Below are 16,953 nucleotides of genomic sequence, written 5' to 3'. Positions count from 1 at the left end.
GCCCTGGGAAAAGGCAGAAATCCCTGTCATGTTCTGCTGTTTGGTCTATCCTGTCCAGCTGGAGTTAAGCGTACCTCATTACTCAGGGAAATTTGGATTTGGACTATTCTTCACTGATAAACAACATATTGCCATAATTAGAGAGTGTGGACTGGGAATCCTGGAAATGGAGTCTGTCCAATCTGTCAATTTAGGAATGTATTGTTTAATTTACACAGTGCAGCGCATTTTGCAACCCGAGAAAGTTCTCCCACCCCAGGCCCGAGCAGGGCTTGCTGCTGCGTCCAATTTATGAAAACAGTATCAGGTTCAGACAATAATTTTGACACTCTCCTTTTTCCTCTTGGACTCCACATCTAGGTTGAAAGTGAACATGCATGGTTGAAAGAGGCCATGCACAGTTCCCGTGCAACCACGGCCAAGATGTTTTTCGCAGCTAAGCCCTGAGTTTCCTCATTTTCTAGCAGGAAAGTCTTCCAGAAGGGGAGACTTCGCGCAAGAAGCATTGCGAGAGGGAACCGTAGAGCCCGATTGTACTTAAGTGCCAGATTTAACACTCCAGACCCCGTGCTGGTGTACCCATGCTCTGAGGGTCCTGACCTGCAGGATGAGAGAAGCCGACCAACCTGGCCTACAGCATGGAGTCCAAGATGACCATCCAAAATCTGCTCCACAGAGTGCTATAGGTTTTGTTTGCCAGTCACCTCCAGATCCATGAAAAGGCTAACAGAAATGCACAACATATAGTTGTTTTAATACAAATACACACTATTAGATTTCCACCTTGATTGACCAGCCTCATCAAGCATCATGGTTTGCCTCCCATTCTCTAGGCCAAATTCTTCTTCAGTTATCAGACTTCCCTTTCATCATCCTGCCTGTCTTCTAATCAAAGCAAACCACTCTAACTTTTAAATTAAACTAATTTTCATATTGTCCACGTATACATACAGTTAAGAAATTACAGTGACAAAAAATGTTAATTTTTCTTTCCAGATGCTTGTAAAACAGCCTTAACATATGTCCGCTGTTTAATTAACAGAGCGGCAGCATGGTGGAGAGAAGCCAAACTAATAATTTAAAGAAGCATTCTCCCTCCCTTGATTTGAATCCCAAAACACATCCATCATGTGCATTTCTGAAACTGCAAAAGATTTAATTTTCTGAACTTTCAGCAAACATCATAAAACAAGTCAAAGAGAAACCTGGAGTCAGGAGTGATCGCCTTTGAAAGAGTTCAGCTTCAGAACTTGTACCAGAAATTCATTTAGTTAAGTGAATAAAAACTCCAGTGCTTTTTTTTTTTTTTTTTTTTTTTAAATTAGCTTTTATTGTCATCTCCTTCTGGGTGGCCAAAAGGTGCCATTTTGCTGCTCAGGTTCTAGTCCTGAGCTGCCTCCTTGCTCAGATTGATGAGGATGTAATTCTTTCCTACAGACAGAGCCAAGATGAAGCCAGACATCTCACACACTCTCAGCCCCTTTTCCTGTAATACTTGTGCACTGCAAAATATCTGGAATGTCTGTCTTTATCCCCCAGGAGGTACAGACATGCTGCCACCCCAACTCATAGAAGGGGGACTGAGACAGTTTAAATGTTCAGCACATGCATTTTAACTAACTCCACTTTTGAAATCTGGTTGTCCACATGGCCCTCAGCCCAAGTGCTGGAGGGGACAAAATGAGGATGCTGAGGACCTTGGTGCAGGGTGAAGGTCTCACTCTTGCAACCTGGAGCAGATGAAGTCAAGAGACACCAGTCCAGCACACAGCTGATATCCCAAGCTCTGCTCTCCTACGTGCATCTTTGAGGGCTTGAGCCTGAGCTAGAGCCAGGCTTGCTGCTAGCAGTGAGGATAGAGAAAGGGCTGGTCTCTGAGCTCACATGCGCTCGCAGCGCTCCTCTTTGCCCCCTCACGTAGATGAGGCCACAGGGAGAAGATGACCTCAAAACTATCACTTGCAAAGTTGGCACAGAGATCATGTCTCTGAAGCCAGTGAACTTCGCAGCAGGAAACCTGCCCTCCCTCTGAAAGCACATCGAGACCTTCCTCCCCCCACTGCCCTTTGCATGTCTGGGATGACTCTAAGTTATTTAAAGGTGCAAAAAGCTCTCCTTACCATGTGCAGTGGTTGTCAGCAAGCAACAACTTGTATGTAGAAGGCATCAAACCCCACATGGAGATTACTGTGAGATCCATAGAGGAGGAGGAGATGCCACCACAGCCATTAACCCGTTGTGGGGTAACAAGCCATGCAGAAAGTCAGAACCGCCCACCTCTCACAGTCAGAAATGATGCTATGGCCCTCATGCTCTGCAAAGCTAATGAATCCTCCTGAGGGACCAATATGCCTGGGGAAAGGAGGATGTGTTTTATCAACCTGATGGAGGAACCTCCATTCCCAGAGAGACACACGGTGTAAAAGATAAAGCAGCACGGTGCCGACAGGGGAAATCCACGCTTTCCTCTGTGAAAAGGAAGAGATTTGTCAAAGGTGATGCTATATTTTATTACTGCATTAAATGGAAGAGCACATTAAAAAATTTCTGTTAAATATTAACCAGGAAGAGGAAAGACGGGGGCAGAGCATTTTCCTTCTACACCTTTTGTAGGGAATACTCAGTCATAAAGCAACTCAGAAATTAATCTGCTGATAGATTAGATACTGTGAGTGTTAATTGACCTTTTGATCTCCTGGTTGTTATTTTGGGTCTTTCAGGGAGGGATATTAATGAATCTGAAGGTATTAAATGAATTCCTCACTTGCTGTGGCAGCATTTGTCTCCCAGCAGAGAGCATCCCTTTGAGCTGGCCATGCCCTGGCTGGTCTTCCAGGACAGGCGAAGGCACGGAGACAGGCGTTACAGCACGCACACAACAGGCAGGACGACAGCGCCCAGCTCATGCTCTACATGGCTAAAGGGAGTTGAAATAGAGAGCATTTCAGAAACTCCTGGATCAGCGTAACTGCTAATCCCAGCACAGCTCAAATCAAGTGGATCTGTTTATCGCCTTTCTCTTTTCAGAGCCCACCGGGAAGGTGATACAAACAGAGCTGGGATGTCTCCCCAGGTACCAGTCGTCCCTGGCACAACTCTGCAGCCTCTGAGGGTGTTACACCAGGTGTTCGTTTTGCCTTGTTGTTTTCAACATAGGACCTCAGGCTGTTTTTCCAGAGGTCTTTCTCCAAAATTGCAAAACCCACTGGGCCATGGGCAAGGTCATCGCCTAGTGGCAAGGCCTGAATTGCAGAACTCATGCAAAAGTCTGAGCCAGGCTTGTTCGTGTCACGGCCCTGTGTGTTACTGGTATCGTGACCAGACAGAATTTCTCCAAGGCATGCAGAGAGTGGGAGGACCATCTTGGATGAAGTTTCTTCTTAATCTAAGAGCTGGAGATAAACATTTGGAAAAAAAATCACAGGCAATGAGTCAGTTAATATAGCAGGGACTTTCTCCAGAAACCTGGCCAGCTCTTTCCATTAAAGAGCTAGTCTTTGGCTATCTCTCCAAAGGAGGCTCTGTGACTGTGTACATTAAAAAAAATGCTATCACCATTATGGTCTGTTCACTAAAGGTACAAGAGCATGACAAATATATGTAATTTGCAAATTGGCTGGTCTTTTGCAATAATTTAGAGACACTAGTTAGAGGCAATAGAAATCTAACAATTACTGATGTTTAAGGTTTGCATTGTTGCTCTGTGAATATTTCATGCATAAATGAACTTCCCCTGGACCAACTGCTGTTTCTGATGAGGCGCTCTGAGGCTTTATTGCCAAATACACAGCAGGGCTCCCCCAATGAGCCACATAACAGATGATGCATCGCCTTCGCAGCTTAAATAATGCAGGGTATCTGCATTTTATAGAGTGGTAGTATACTTTATTTACATATCAAGTGAGTGGCCAGACTGAATATGAAGAAATATGTGAAGGAAAGGACATGGCACTTTTAATATTTCATATTAGCAAGCACCTTGCAGGAAAAGCTTAGGCAGACTGAGATGTGAGCTAAACTGCCTGATTTCTATGTGTGCATGTGTCTCTCCAACAAAACCTCTTGCAAAACTGATGAAATATATGCCTTTTCCCATTCTTGCAAACTTCTTCAGCACTAATGATGATAAAAGGCATAACCTGCCAATCAGAGATTGACTTTCCAAGTACCATTTGTTTGGAAAGAGAGACAAGCCCACCCTTAAAATCTCATCCTGTTCCTTCCCAGGGCTGCTGGGAGATGTAGTCTTGCTCTCTATCACTCAGAAGGGAGCCTCAGAGGATTTCTGCTCAAAGGGAGGCCACCCACAAGACTCATCAGCCTGCTAGGACTGCAAGGAGGCCCAGAGCCCATGGGAAAAAGCATCATCCAGAATACAGAACTATGCAACGGCTGATGATTCCTCCTACGTAAACCGGTCTGGGTTGATGGAAGGGAAAAATGATATATAAAAGCAAGAGCTAGTTCCTCCCTATGAAAAACAGGGCTTGCACATCAACGTCCATGTGGGACTGGATCTCAGGGTATAGATCCTCCTTCTGGAGTGGGTTATCCAAGCATTCACACTTGACCCCCTCATAAAATCCTACTTCCTCATTCATGAAAGCCCCTCAGTCTCAGCCCAGCGTAGCCGTGCGCAGGGGACTGGTTCAAGCCCAGGAGTGTTGGTTATCATGATTGTCCCCCTGTAGCAATGAGTTCCAGTCACCAGACATGGCACTGATATTAAATTGTTTAAAGCAACAATCTGCTCCCTCCACAGAGGGAATGGCCCAGCAGAGCGTAGGCACCAATTCTTCACCTGCTTTTTTGCCTGTCTGGTGGGGATGTGCCCGCCGGCAGCACACCTCAGCCTGCTACTCCGCCCAGCATCTCTGTGAAAGTGTGCAGCATCTCCCTCGCATTATGCCTCATTCAAAGAAGAACTGATGTGTGCCAGTTCTTTTTTGTACAAACCTATTAAAATTCCAATGCAAATGACCAGATTCATAATCCGAGTTTCATTGAGAAACACGGTTTCCTGCTTTCCCCAGTAATGAAATTACCAGTTGTGCAGATGCTCCATTTCTAAGCTAATTCAATCTTTGACCCGTTTTTTTAAGGCTGTATGTGTGAGGGCAGGGGTGTGTGGATGTGCAGGTTTGTGTGTGCGTGCACACACAGAAACACATCTGCACAGCATGTTTCCCAGCACGCAGATCTGTAGGCTATTTAGATAGATAGCCAATTATAATTATAAATGCAATGGGAATACAAGCAGTATATTCTATAAACACGATTAAAAATAAACTGGGAAAGCTAAAAGCAGCTTAGTCACCAGAAACTAATACACTACTGGGGCAAGTTGTGGAAATGCCTGATTATTCTCTTTTGCTCACTCCATCCCTGGGGGATCTTCCTGAACTGTTACTTTAACTGCTCAACTTGCCTTTTCCACTGTGATAGTCAGCAGATGAAGCCCTTCACATTTAAGTGTAATAGTGCCAGAGAGACCAACTGCTCCTCAGAGTTATGACCTATAAATGTCGCTTCTGTGTCAGAATGAGAATGTGCCACTGAAGATGCTGAAGTCTGCAGAGGGTTTGCTTGACAATTCATGCAGGCCATTAAACTTACTCCTCCCCTTGTCTGCCCAGCGTTGTATACACTGGGATTTCTTGTTTGCTTTCACAGCTTTCTGAGCAGTTCTTCCAAAGCTGGCAACAACTGAGTAATTTATCCCTGGGACAGAGTGTACGGCACAGCATTTGTTCAAGCTGCTTTTCTTTTCACCTGTCGTGGCAAACAAAAGCTCCAGGACAGACTGCCTGTACTTACTTCCCTGCACCAGGTGTGGGTACCTTTACCCGGAGCAGAGGGGAAATGGAGATGGACATTGGGTGATGCCAGGATGGGACAGGGAGTGCTGTAAGGTGGATATAAGTCAGCCCCCTGTCCTGGCTGATTGCCAGACACAGGGTGTATGGCTTGTTCCCTTTGCACGGGAACCTGCACAGCCTTCTCCACCCACAGTCGTCCTTTACTGGAGGTGACTTGGAGCACCTGGAAAGAGAAAGAGAGATACTTAGGTTGCTCCGCAGCACCCAGATGTTTCTAGCCATCTGAATAACCATGTTAGAGTCATTTCAGTCTGGCTTGGCCAGGAGGACATGATTACTTCTCAGCCTGAAGGGTACAGCAAGAAGAATAACAATAGCTGAGCACAGGACTTTTTCTTGGCTCATAAACTGCTCCTGGCCTTAGCTGAAAGCCCACTTCACCACTGCCATAAGCACATCTCAGAAGAAATGCGGGCATTTACATCACATTAACATCTAGTCGAGCATCCACGTTTACTCAGGTACGAGATAGAGTTATTTAATATATACTTATTTCAGTTATCGCCTAGTCCCTGACAACTTGTTCATAAGGAGTGCATGGGAGCCCTTGGGGTGGCAGACCCTCTGCAGTGAACGGAGGCAGATTGTATGGGCAGCTGCTCTCTGGATAGGAAAAAGGAGTAGGATGGAGAAGTGCGACTGACGGACAGGGCTAACTCTGCTCAGGGTATTACACTTCACATCAGTTTGAAATCTGGAAGAAGAAGCCTGCGATAGCCCAGCCTGTGGAAAATCAGATGCTGCTGTCCAAGTGCTTTTCCTCATCTAAGCCCCCACTCCCAGCTCCACCCCATCCCAGGGTGCTCCAGGAGCCCCACAGCCCTTCCCACAGCACCTCTCCCCCTTCCCAGTCACCCCAGACCAGCATCACCCTCTCTCAACACCATCCCTTCCCCAGCAGCCAAGGTGGCTGCCAGTCCCACCAGCACGCATGGATGAGGCAGCAGCTGATTTTGCAGCCACTTGACCGGAGACGCTGGTTGAAGCGGGACCAAGATGGGGAGGGGGAAGAGCTGAGGATCCTTTTGAGACCGCCACCTGGGATTGGCGGCACTTCTACTAATGCACAGTGAACAGCTAAATCATACATTATTGATTTGTCAGACGTATTTGCATATAAATAAGCATGATCATTCATACAAACCTTAATGTTGTTGTTCTCCCTTTAGTGTTGTGATCACAGATGAATGACTCTAGTTAGACACAATTCAGGGAAGCTTGTTCCACTGCAGCAAAGTAAGCTGCTGATTTAAAACTACATTTATTGGAGCATGTAAGTGTGACAGTCTATTGGTGAATTTGGGGATAATTAGTCTAAAAGACAAGATAAATGAATCCTGAAAGTGGTATTGTGATGAAGAAATGATCCCTCCATGCTAGTAAAGCTTTGATGCCAGAAATATTGTAAATGATAATTAACTGGGAAACACAGAGGAATTATATTTCAATTGTGTTTTCAAAAGGACTTAGAATTTTACAGACAAATTGATTGGGTTGTCCCCCTCCCCCAGCCCTGTGATTATGAAAGATTGTCTAATTTACAACATGAACTATGAAGCATATGACAAATCGCTGGCTTGCTTTTATGCATCTTGTTTGTACGTTTCTCCCTGGTAGATATCTGCTTATTGTTTTTAAGCAAACCAAGACATGTATTTTTCAATTAGTCTTTCCCTAGGCCTAATCTAGACAGATCTGCAGGCCAGCACAACACACTGACCCATGAAAATTATATCTGCTGTATTAATTCATTAAGCATTGCAGGATCAAGCTGTAAGATCTCACTCCCTGATAACATCAGCAGCATGAGCCGGGTTAGTCTGCATCCCTCCCCTGAAAAGAAAATATTATAGATTGTGCAATGCAGGGGAAACATTGCTTGCTAACACTTCATTTTAATTGTCCTAAATTAGAGCTGAAGACTTACAGAACTGTGCGTGACAGCCAATGAATACCAAATGAATTCATTAGGATCAACGCTGTTACAATGAATAACTAACGAATCTATAACAACTTATGCCTCGGCTGTCGGCTGCAGCAGAGAACACTGGAGGGAACTATCCTGACCCTCAGCTCGCTGAGGCCAGGGCGCTTTGCCCCGTCCCTGCCTCTAATTGCAGCTCTTAGTGAAGCTGGGTGTCACCTGGATTGCTCAGGGTTAGGGGAACGGTGCAGGCGGAAGGAAAAGAGGATCAAAGGGGGCATTGCAGGTGAAATGCAGAAGCAGGGCACAGCCACGAATCACTGAGTTTTGGAATATGCTGCCTGGACATCATGGAGCCAGAGATGCAGCCTGAGCCACCTCCTGCCCCTCGTTCCCAACCCTGGAGATGTGGGGCCATCCCAGCATTGCTATCAGGTCCTGCCCTCCAGCTGGCATTGTCAGTCAGGCCTGAGATGGGCTAAAAATCACCCTATAGCACCCATAACTGATGTGTCGAGCTCAGCACGGGCACTCTGAGCCATCCCAGAGGCTGCAGGTGTCCCATAAAGTTTTGGATTACCAAGGTCTTCTGCCTGTGCTCTGAGGCAGGGACTCCCTGGTGAACACAGAAAAGTGTAGTTAAAGGAGGAAAAGAAAAGAGAAACAGCTTCATCTGCACAAAGTTTGCACCTTGAATTCCTGAGGTGGGAGTCACCATAACTTATACAAGCTTCAGTCAGTTAGGACTGAAGAGAAGCGGGAAAAGGGGGCTTTTATGACTATGGAGAGGTTTTATACGGTATTGTCTTCCTTAGTAGAGGATCTTATTTTTCTGGGGTGGATATTCAATGAAAAATAATAGAAAAGACAATGACTCAGCTAAGTTGCCTCTCAAACCACTGCAGATGCGTTGGCTAAGGGAACCTCAGAGCAGGAAGGCGTGAAGACTGCCCTTGCCACAGAGCATCTCAGGATGCTGCAGCCAATACCAAACGATGATCAGGTTTCTACCAACAGGGAGGAGGAAAGCACTGTAGCAAAGAATTTCTGCTAATTGGATGTTCAAAGAAACACACAGAACCGTCGGGACTCTTTATTCGGCATCACTACATCAATGCTGTTCATTCCCAAGTAATGCCAAATTCTTCTTCCTCTAGTTAAGGTTCCCACGCTTTTTGCCCAGACCCAGTGCTTGTGAAGGAAGGGGGAATATATCTGAGTTAAGGAAAGATTTCCAAGAAGCCCAGAAATTTGCATAAGGTCTCAAAATAAGGGAATTTGTTTCTTTTAAAGGGGATGCCCTACTGCATGGGGATCCTGTCCCAGCACATGGCAGAAGGATGCCTCAGCTTCACTACCCCTCTGTGCTCGGTGCAGCCTTAGGCGTGTAAGTAATGAAACCTGGCAGGTGAGCTCTTGTCCAGGAGACACTGCCTCCAGATTTCTGCCCTACTCTCTAAATAATGGTTATTCTCCTTAAAAAAGAACATGTTTCTGACGCGAACATAACTTCACCAGCACTTCCCATGGAGGTACCAGAATTCACACTGAAGCTGCAGAGACTGGGAAACAAGCGGCCGTTTGCTTTGCTGTGGAGCAGGATAGACACCAAGAGGTAATTGCTTCTTAACTTCACTGCAGTAAAGCTTTCTGAGCCAGCACATCTTGGTCAATGTTTCCAAGCCATTTTGAGATCTTGGAACAAAAAGCCTGGGTTTCGTATGAAAAATTGTCCGGCTTTGTAAGAAAGAGGCTATGGGAACCTTGAGAAAGGATTGTCAGGCAGCAGACAAGGACATCTGGGAAAATGGAGGGACAAGGGGTAATTTTCTCTGAAATCTGGATTGCAGGAGCAGGGCCCCTGCCCTTGCTGATGTGCTTTTGGGAAATGTAGCTCGTCCTGGAAAAAGAAAGCAAAAGCCAGGCACGTGCAGAGAGCCTCTCTGGTGTGCAGCCTCTGCCTCCGTTCAGGCTGTTTGCAAACTCTCTCTATGCTTATCATCATGTAATTGAAATAATGCGTATTGACAGAGACTTGAAAACAACTGCTCAATTTTCCTCAAAATTCAATTAAACTTCGTTTATTCTGGGGATCGATCCAATTAAAAGGGGGGAAATTTCAGATGGTCCGAGCCTTACAATCCATCTTCACACACTGTGTCTATCACCGTGATGTAATAATTCCCCCAATCAATGCTTTAAAAGCATTTAGCAGTCTTGATAATGAACTTTTGTCAAAATAACCTTACGAAGCAATAAATGAGAGCAGATTAATATGTAGTCATAAAGCTATGAATGGTTTAACGCTTTGAAAGGGTTGCTTCATAAATTAGACTTCCTTATTTATTTCTTATAATCTGTCTCTGTGATACTATTGCCCAAGGTTTTGGTAGAGAAGAAGATCCTGGGCTTCTGAAGTGACTTCCATGTTAGGAAAGAAATGGATGGACACGAGCTAAAGGATATCGTGTCCTGCACCTTTTTATTGACATTACAGACAACTCCCATGGCTACCGTGGGCAAAAACAGAGCAGCTGTAACTAAACTGGTTGTCATAGCACTGACTTTCAGCTATTGAACAAAGGGATCTCTGTTGAACTCTCCAGCAAGGCTGTTTCCCACCCACTGAACTGGCCCCATCAGACTGCTTTAGGACTACCATCAATGTATGAAAGTCCTCTCAGAACCACTCTGCATTGAGAAACATGCCCCATTCTGATACTGCAAGGGGCGGGGGGTTGCAGTGGCTCTTAATCGTGGCACTTCTTTAGGAAATGGCCAGTTTATATGTTTGCCTTCCCTATTACTGATTTAAGATATTAAATCTTCTTCTTAATATCGCCATGGCTTCAGGCTGACCCCAGCAACTCCCATCCTACTTTATAACAGCTGTGGATACCATGCATTTCTATTTGCAACTAGAACTGGTTCTTGAACAGTTTTCTGCTTCTTGCATATAACCGTGCTTAGAAGAGTTACCCATCTCCCCTAACACACTCTCAGTGTGCTTTTCACAAGAAGGAAATTTTCTAAAATGTATGGTACTCACCAGAAGAGTCAAAATTAGCAGAGACTCAGATTAGAAATAGGAGCTTGGGAAGGTAGACGACCACCCAAGAAAGGAGCAGGGAAAATGCTTCTGCTCCAAAGATCATTATCTGCTTGTTCAGAAATACAGATTTCCATTTTAATATTAATTTTAAGTGCTCTGGATAAAACTGGTGAAGTCTAGTAGAGAGCAACCTGTGTGCTAGACCCTGCTGCTGGAGAAGAGCAGGTGGTTTCAAAGAATCCTTTTTATTCTTTTCAAGTGCCATGAAGAGTTGTTTGCCGTGTGTGTGGCGTTGGAGGGTGACAGCTCGCAGGAGACAGGCAGAAAGCAGCTTTGCCCGTTCCTCCTCAGGCTCTTTTAGCACTTCATTAATGCACTAGGCAAGCTGACAGCTTCTGGACGTGAACCCAGATGTTGCAGACCTTCAACTGCACTGAGGGTTTCCTCCTCATGGGGTTCGGTATCCCACTGGAGTTGCAAGTGCTGTGAGCTGCAGGCAGACACCGAGGAGTCCAGGTCCCCAGGACCTTCGCCAAATTTTTTGAGCATCTCACAGGAGGGAAGCCTAAAATTTGTGTATCTAAGAGTAACTGAGCTGATTTTCAGGGATGCTGTGACTATTTGATCTCTGTTCTGTGCGTGGGGCTTTGCACTTGCTGTGCTAAGGCAATTCTCCATCTGCCACGAAAAGGCACCTGTCTCTGCAGTGGAGCACAGCAGCCCTTAAACGGCTCAGAGCAGCAGCCTGATATTTTTTAAGACACCAAATGGAGGGAGAAAAGCCATTGCACTGAGTGGGAGCTGCAGGGAGAGTGGAGCCTGCATCCAACTCCCTGATGCTGGCAGTCAAAGAGGTTTCATACTACTATCTTAATCTGTGTGACTTGCTAGTTCCTGCAAACTGGATATACACCGAATCTATACAATGCTGATTTACAGACATTTTGCCAGGGCTCAATAAATGTAAAGCACACCAGCACTGCATGACAAATGTTATCTGTGAAAAACCTTTTAGCTCAGCAGAGATGGTAGTAAGTGGCAGCATTCCCTTTTTGCAAACTTTCAGTGGAAACATTTCATTTGCATATGATATTAATTGCAGAAGAAACAGGCGTGCTTCTCACCACTTAATCCATACGGCCTTTTATGTGATGTTTTCCTACAGGGGTAAGGGAGCCAGGACGAATGGTGTAAATGCAACATGTTCCCTTCCCTCAGCAACCTGCAAAGGAGGTGACCTGTTCAAACCGTTGCTTTCTGAAATGATACAAAGCTAATTGCATCCAGCACCCTGCCTTTTGACTCACTTTGGATGGCAGCTTTTTCTACCGCATCAGAAAAATATGTGCCTTTTCCTCAGCATGACCTAGAGTCACACAGATACTTTCCTGAGCAGCTCCCGAGTACACGCCCAAAATTAATGTGGGGAAATTATAAAACCAGGAGAGATCACGGGGCAGATACATGGCCTGTTGACCTGGATGGAACTGAAAAAAAGATCCTGCTATGCCTTTACTATGTACAGGCTTGACATTAATGAGTTATTTTATATTATTTCTGACTACTCAAACCTATTGCTAGGCCCATCATGGAGGAAAAACTACAAGATAAATGTCTCACAGGTTTATCCCAGTGGCTAAGGCAGCCACTTTGCCCCCCAGGCCTGTTTTCTTCACAGCCTGGGCATGCCCCATGAGGTTCCCTCAAGACCTGTTTCTCCTCAGGGACTCCCACCAGTTCATCTTCCATTTCCACCTGACCATGGCTGGGTGATCCATCCCAGTTTGGGCTCCAGTGAACACCGCTGCAGCAGGAAGCCAAGGGCTGGGGCAGCGTCCCGGGGGCCGGAGCTGCCTCGGGCACACTGGCGTCCTGTGGGCAACTCAATACCACTGCACTGATTTTTCCACAGGGAAAAATTGGGCCCTTTCTTCCTTCACCTCTCAGAGTTTCTATTTCACATTTTCATTTCCAGTGGCTTGGTAATTTGGGGATGGATAAGGGAGGACTAAAGCGTGTTTCAGAAGTAATCTATTCCTCAGCATTTGGTCCCTTGTGTCTCTTTTGCTTCTCCTTTGAAATAAAGGAATATTCAAACAAAAGAGTATTAAAAAAAATGTGATTTAAGAATCCTTCTAAATCCCAGATAAATGTACATTAAAAAAAAATTCCAGGTGGAATTATTACAGGTTAAAATTAAACTTATTTCTTCTGAGTATCACAAAAAAAAATATTAAAATACCTCTCCTCCCTGCCCCCTACACACCTCAAAAAAAAGATCATTTTGATACTAAAGGTATTGCAGCGGCTTTAAGGGACTCAGGGATCAAACATCATTTGGGAAATTTCAAAGGGTTGTTTCAACAGTATCACTTTCTACCATTCCCCGCTCCACATCCCTTCTTTTTATATTTTGGTTCCTGATGAAGTTTGAGCTGCTCCTGAAGTCAATCCTTGTGTTCTTGGTTATCAAAGAGCATTGCAACATCAACGTCAGAGTTAAACTAAAAAAAAAAAAAAAATCTAAAAAAAAGCATTCCTTTTCCTTTGGAGATCAGAAAGTCAAATGAAAGGATGCTGATTTGTGGAATAAAGGGTGGGATTCCCTGCTGAGACGATAGGAATCTTCTGACTTAACTGAGTTAAGATTTGAATACATTTGGCCCAGACAAGGGGAGAAAAAAAATCCATTAGTTTTGAGAAAAGCCTCACACAGTTTCAAAAGGAAATATGTTAATATAAAAAATATTTTAAAAAGAAAAAGATTTGTATGTGTGTTTCAGAGGCCAGGAGTTTAATACTATCAGCCAGAAGCAAAGAGAGAAATTAAATTACATGACTAACACGAAGTCTCGTCTCCTACTGCCATGACATGGATGGGGAAACAAGACAGTCTTCTAGCAACCCTGCTGGATCTGGGGACCCCTGGCCACCTGGCAACCTGCCACGGTCAGCCCTGTGGCACTCTTTGGTCCCTCCACAGGCTAAAAGTGACAACTTGTTCTTGCTTTGGCTCAGGGATTGCTCCTGAGCAGCCCCTGGAGTGGTGCCTGGGTCCGGTTCTGGAGGTGCAGCACACCAGGGGGTCGTGAGCCTCCTCCCATCCCACCTCAGTTTCCCCTTCTCTGCAGTGAATCCAAAGTGCTGTTCTCAGCTCCGTGATAGCAGAGACCCTCTGATCCCAGCAGGAAGCTTAGTCCCTCCTAACACACCAACCTGGTTTACACCCGGTGACGCCAGACTGCCTGTCCTTCAGGACATGGCAGCCAAGCAAGAAACGCCAGCTGCGTTGACGAGATGCTTTGTGAAGCAAAATTTGCTGGTGGTCCAGATGCTCGCCCCTCTGGCATGTCCCTGGTGAAGGCAATGCGCTCGCTAAGTCCCAGGGGAGCTGGCAGGACCGCTCTGCATCACAGGGTGCTGCTGCCATTGCTGCCCAGGTGGTGGGCCGGGAGACCGCCAAGGCCACCAGCCTCTCCCGGCTCCAAAAAAAAGGCATTTTCCCACTCTGCAGCTTCCTGGGAGAGCAGACAGTAACTTGCACTGGTTGTGGCTTCCTACCACTTGGAATGTTCCCTGCTCATCACCAGCCTGCGAAATATGTGCCGTGTCCCTTTTTCCCTGCAGAGACCTTTCCTGCTCCTCCCTGCCTGATCAAAGCCGAGGCATGTGTGAGGACTCTCACAAAAATAATCATCATAGCATGAGATTGCCCTTCATAATGAGGCCCTGGGAAAAGCTGGTAGCTGGGGAAAGGTTCAGTCTAGCCATGGAGTGGCTGCAGGCTGTAATGTGGGGTTGTCAAAAGAGCAGCTCAGTATTAAATCCTTTTGATGGTACTCCTGCTGAGAGAAGAGATGATATCTCATCATTAATGGAGTTGAATTAATATAAATTAGCCAAACAGCTCCTCGCTGCTTCCGTTCAGGCAGAGAAAAGGGGTTTATTGGGGAGGCAAAAGCAACGATCCCTTTCACCTCACATTCACTCTGCCATCCATAAAGATGCTGCTGACCTCGCAGTCTTATCTCTCCTCCTCCCCTCCCCTGGCAGGACCAAGGGGATGTAAAATGAAATGATTATGTGACATCCCAGGAACATGGGGACTGTCCACAGCACAGACCTCTGGTGACCTTTACACAAGTGACAGGTGACCTCTCTAAATCAGCCCTGGGGAGACCTGAGATAGCCAGGAGGGCTGGAGCCTCCACAGGCCCTGCGGCAGCAGCATCGCCAGCTCAGGGATTATAACTCATGGGCAATCCAGGCTGGGGAACAGGAGACACCTCTCTGGAGTCCCAGGCTGGGCTCTGAGGGCTATTTCATCTCCTTCTCTGCTGCATATCCATCTGAACTGTGACTTTCATCCTCCCGCCCCCTCGCACAAAGGCAGGGACAGCACTGAGCAATTTCTGCAGCCCTGTCCAGGCTTACACCCGGGTTTCCAGCCTGCACGGCCAGTAACGAGCACCAGAGAAACTGCTGTGAGCTGATGCAAGGGAACTGCCAAACTCCTGATAAACAAAGACTCAAAACCAATCAGGATTTTGAAGGCAAGAAGGGTTATTTCTTTACTGAGCAGATGATAATTATTTAAGAGCAAACCTAAACCTTAAAGTGTGTTTCAGCCATTGCTTGAAGGTGGCAGAGTGTCTGTCTGTGCATCGAGGTGAAATGGTTCCCTATGTCAGAGCATATACCAGATTCATTTTTTAAAGCTATAAAAGGCAGACAGGACAGACAATGTATATTATATTATGCATTTTTAAAAGCTACATTAAAAGAACATCGTTAAGGTTGCAGAGCCAAGCACTCAGACAGTAGCTGTGTCATGCCCAAGGCTGCCTGTCCAGGTTCATTTGAATCCCTCGTGCCTATGAATCATGACACAGTCTAACAGTACATGTTCAGGTATTTTCTCCTTCTCCCCACGCTGGACATGGGATGGATGGCTTGTGCCATCCTACAGCGTGTTTTCTAGCCTCATATTGTCTTATTACTATAGCCATGGGCTTGCTCAACAAGCAGCAACCTCTACAACGCCTAGCTGGTGTGCATGGCAGGGTTGTGCTAACTGCACACCATCACAGCCCGGAGCTCTCCGCTGCGGAGCAAGTGGTCGTTGGGCAAACACCAGCGACAGCCCTGCGAGCGAAGGCCTGGGGCCATGGTCCCCTCGGAGAGGGGCCCCGCCACACACACCCCCTGCACGGTCTCTGGAGGCAGCGATACAAATTCCTGCTGGTACAAGCTGGTGTTAAAACGCCTGCACGGCAGGAGAGGAGAGTGTGTGCTGTTGCTGTCTGGCTTGAAGAAGGAAAAGAGGGAGAGGGAATTCAAATGAACTAATTTCTTGTTCTAAGACCTTTTCGCCCCTTTGCAGCTGCTTCTGATACAAAGGCAGAACCTTATCTCCCTGTTGCACGGATCCAGCGCTACAAACAACTGCCTTGTTGTAATACACAGAATGTGTGGCATCTGACGGCAGCCTACACAGGGCTGGGACGTGAGCGGGAGGCACATTCCCTTCCATTTTCTGCCCAGCTCTCTTCTTTTCCCCCTCTGTTTCTCCTTGAGCCTGCAGCTAGCTGGTTTGCTTTTGGCATCCTCCCTCTGCACCCTACTGAACTGCATCCCCACAGTCCGTGTAGGCAGCAGCAAAGGAAGGAGCCTCATCTTTCTCTCTGCAGAACCTCCTCTTATCTCATGCCGTGCATGGCAAACATCCTCTTCCACCTCTGATCACAGCAGGCAAGAGCAGGGCCGTGGAGGCAGCAGGACAGACATCTCTTCCCCTATCAAGGGCCTCACAGTTCAGGCAGTGTTAGGGAAGGGGGAAGACAACAAGGTTATAATCCATCCCAAAAAGCAGATGCAAATCAAAGATGTTGGCATTTAAGCTTAGACTCTGGAGTCCTATGATAGCAGCTCAGATGTCCGGACATCTAGTACTATAAGGTGCCTCTAAGGCCCCTGGCATAATACCATCATCATCTTTACAATTTTTAATATGCTTATATTCAAGTTTCTCTTTGAGGCAGGAAGCTGCTAGCTTAAAACAGAGGGGAAGAGAATTGTCAACCCCAGATGTTCAAAGC

The sequence above is a fragment of the Phalacrocorax carbo genome, chromosome 14 (genome assembly GCF_963921805.1).
Source record: "Phalacrocorax carbo chromosome 14, bPhaCar2.1, whole genome shotgun sequence".
In the NCBI taxonomy this organism is placed as follows: domain Eukaryota; kingdom Metazoa; phylum Chordata; class Aves; order Suliformes; family Phalacrocoracidae; genus Phalacrocorax; species Phalacrocorax carbo.
The sequence above is the reverse complement of the archived record's forward strand: the minus strand, read 5'-3'. Positions refer to the sequence as shown.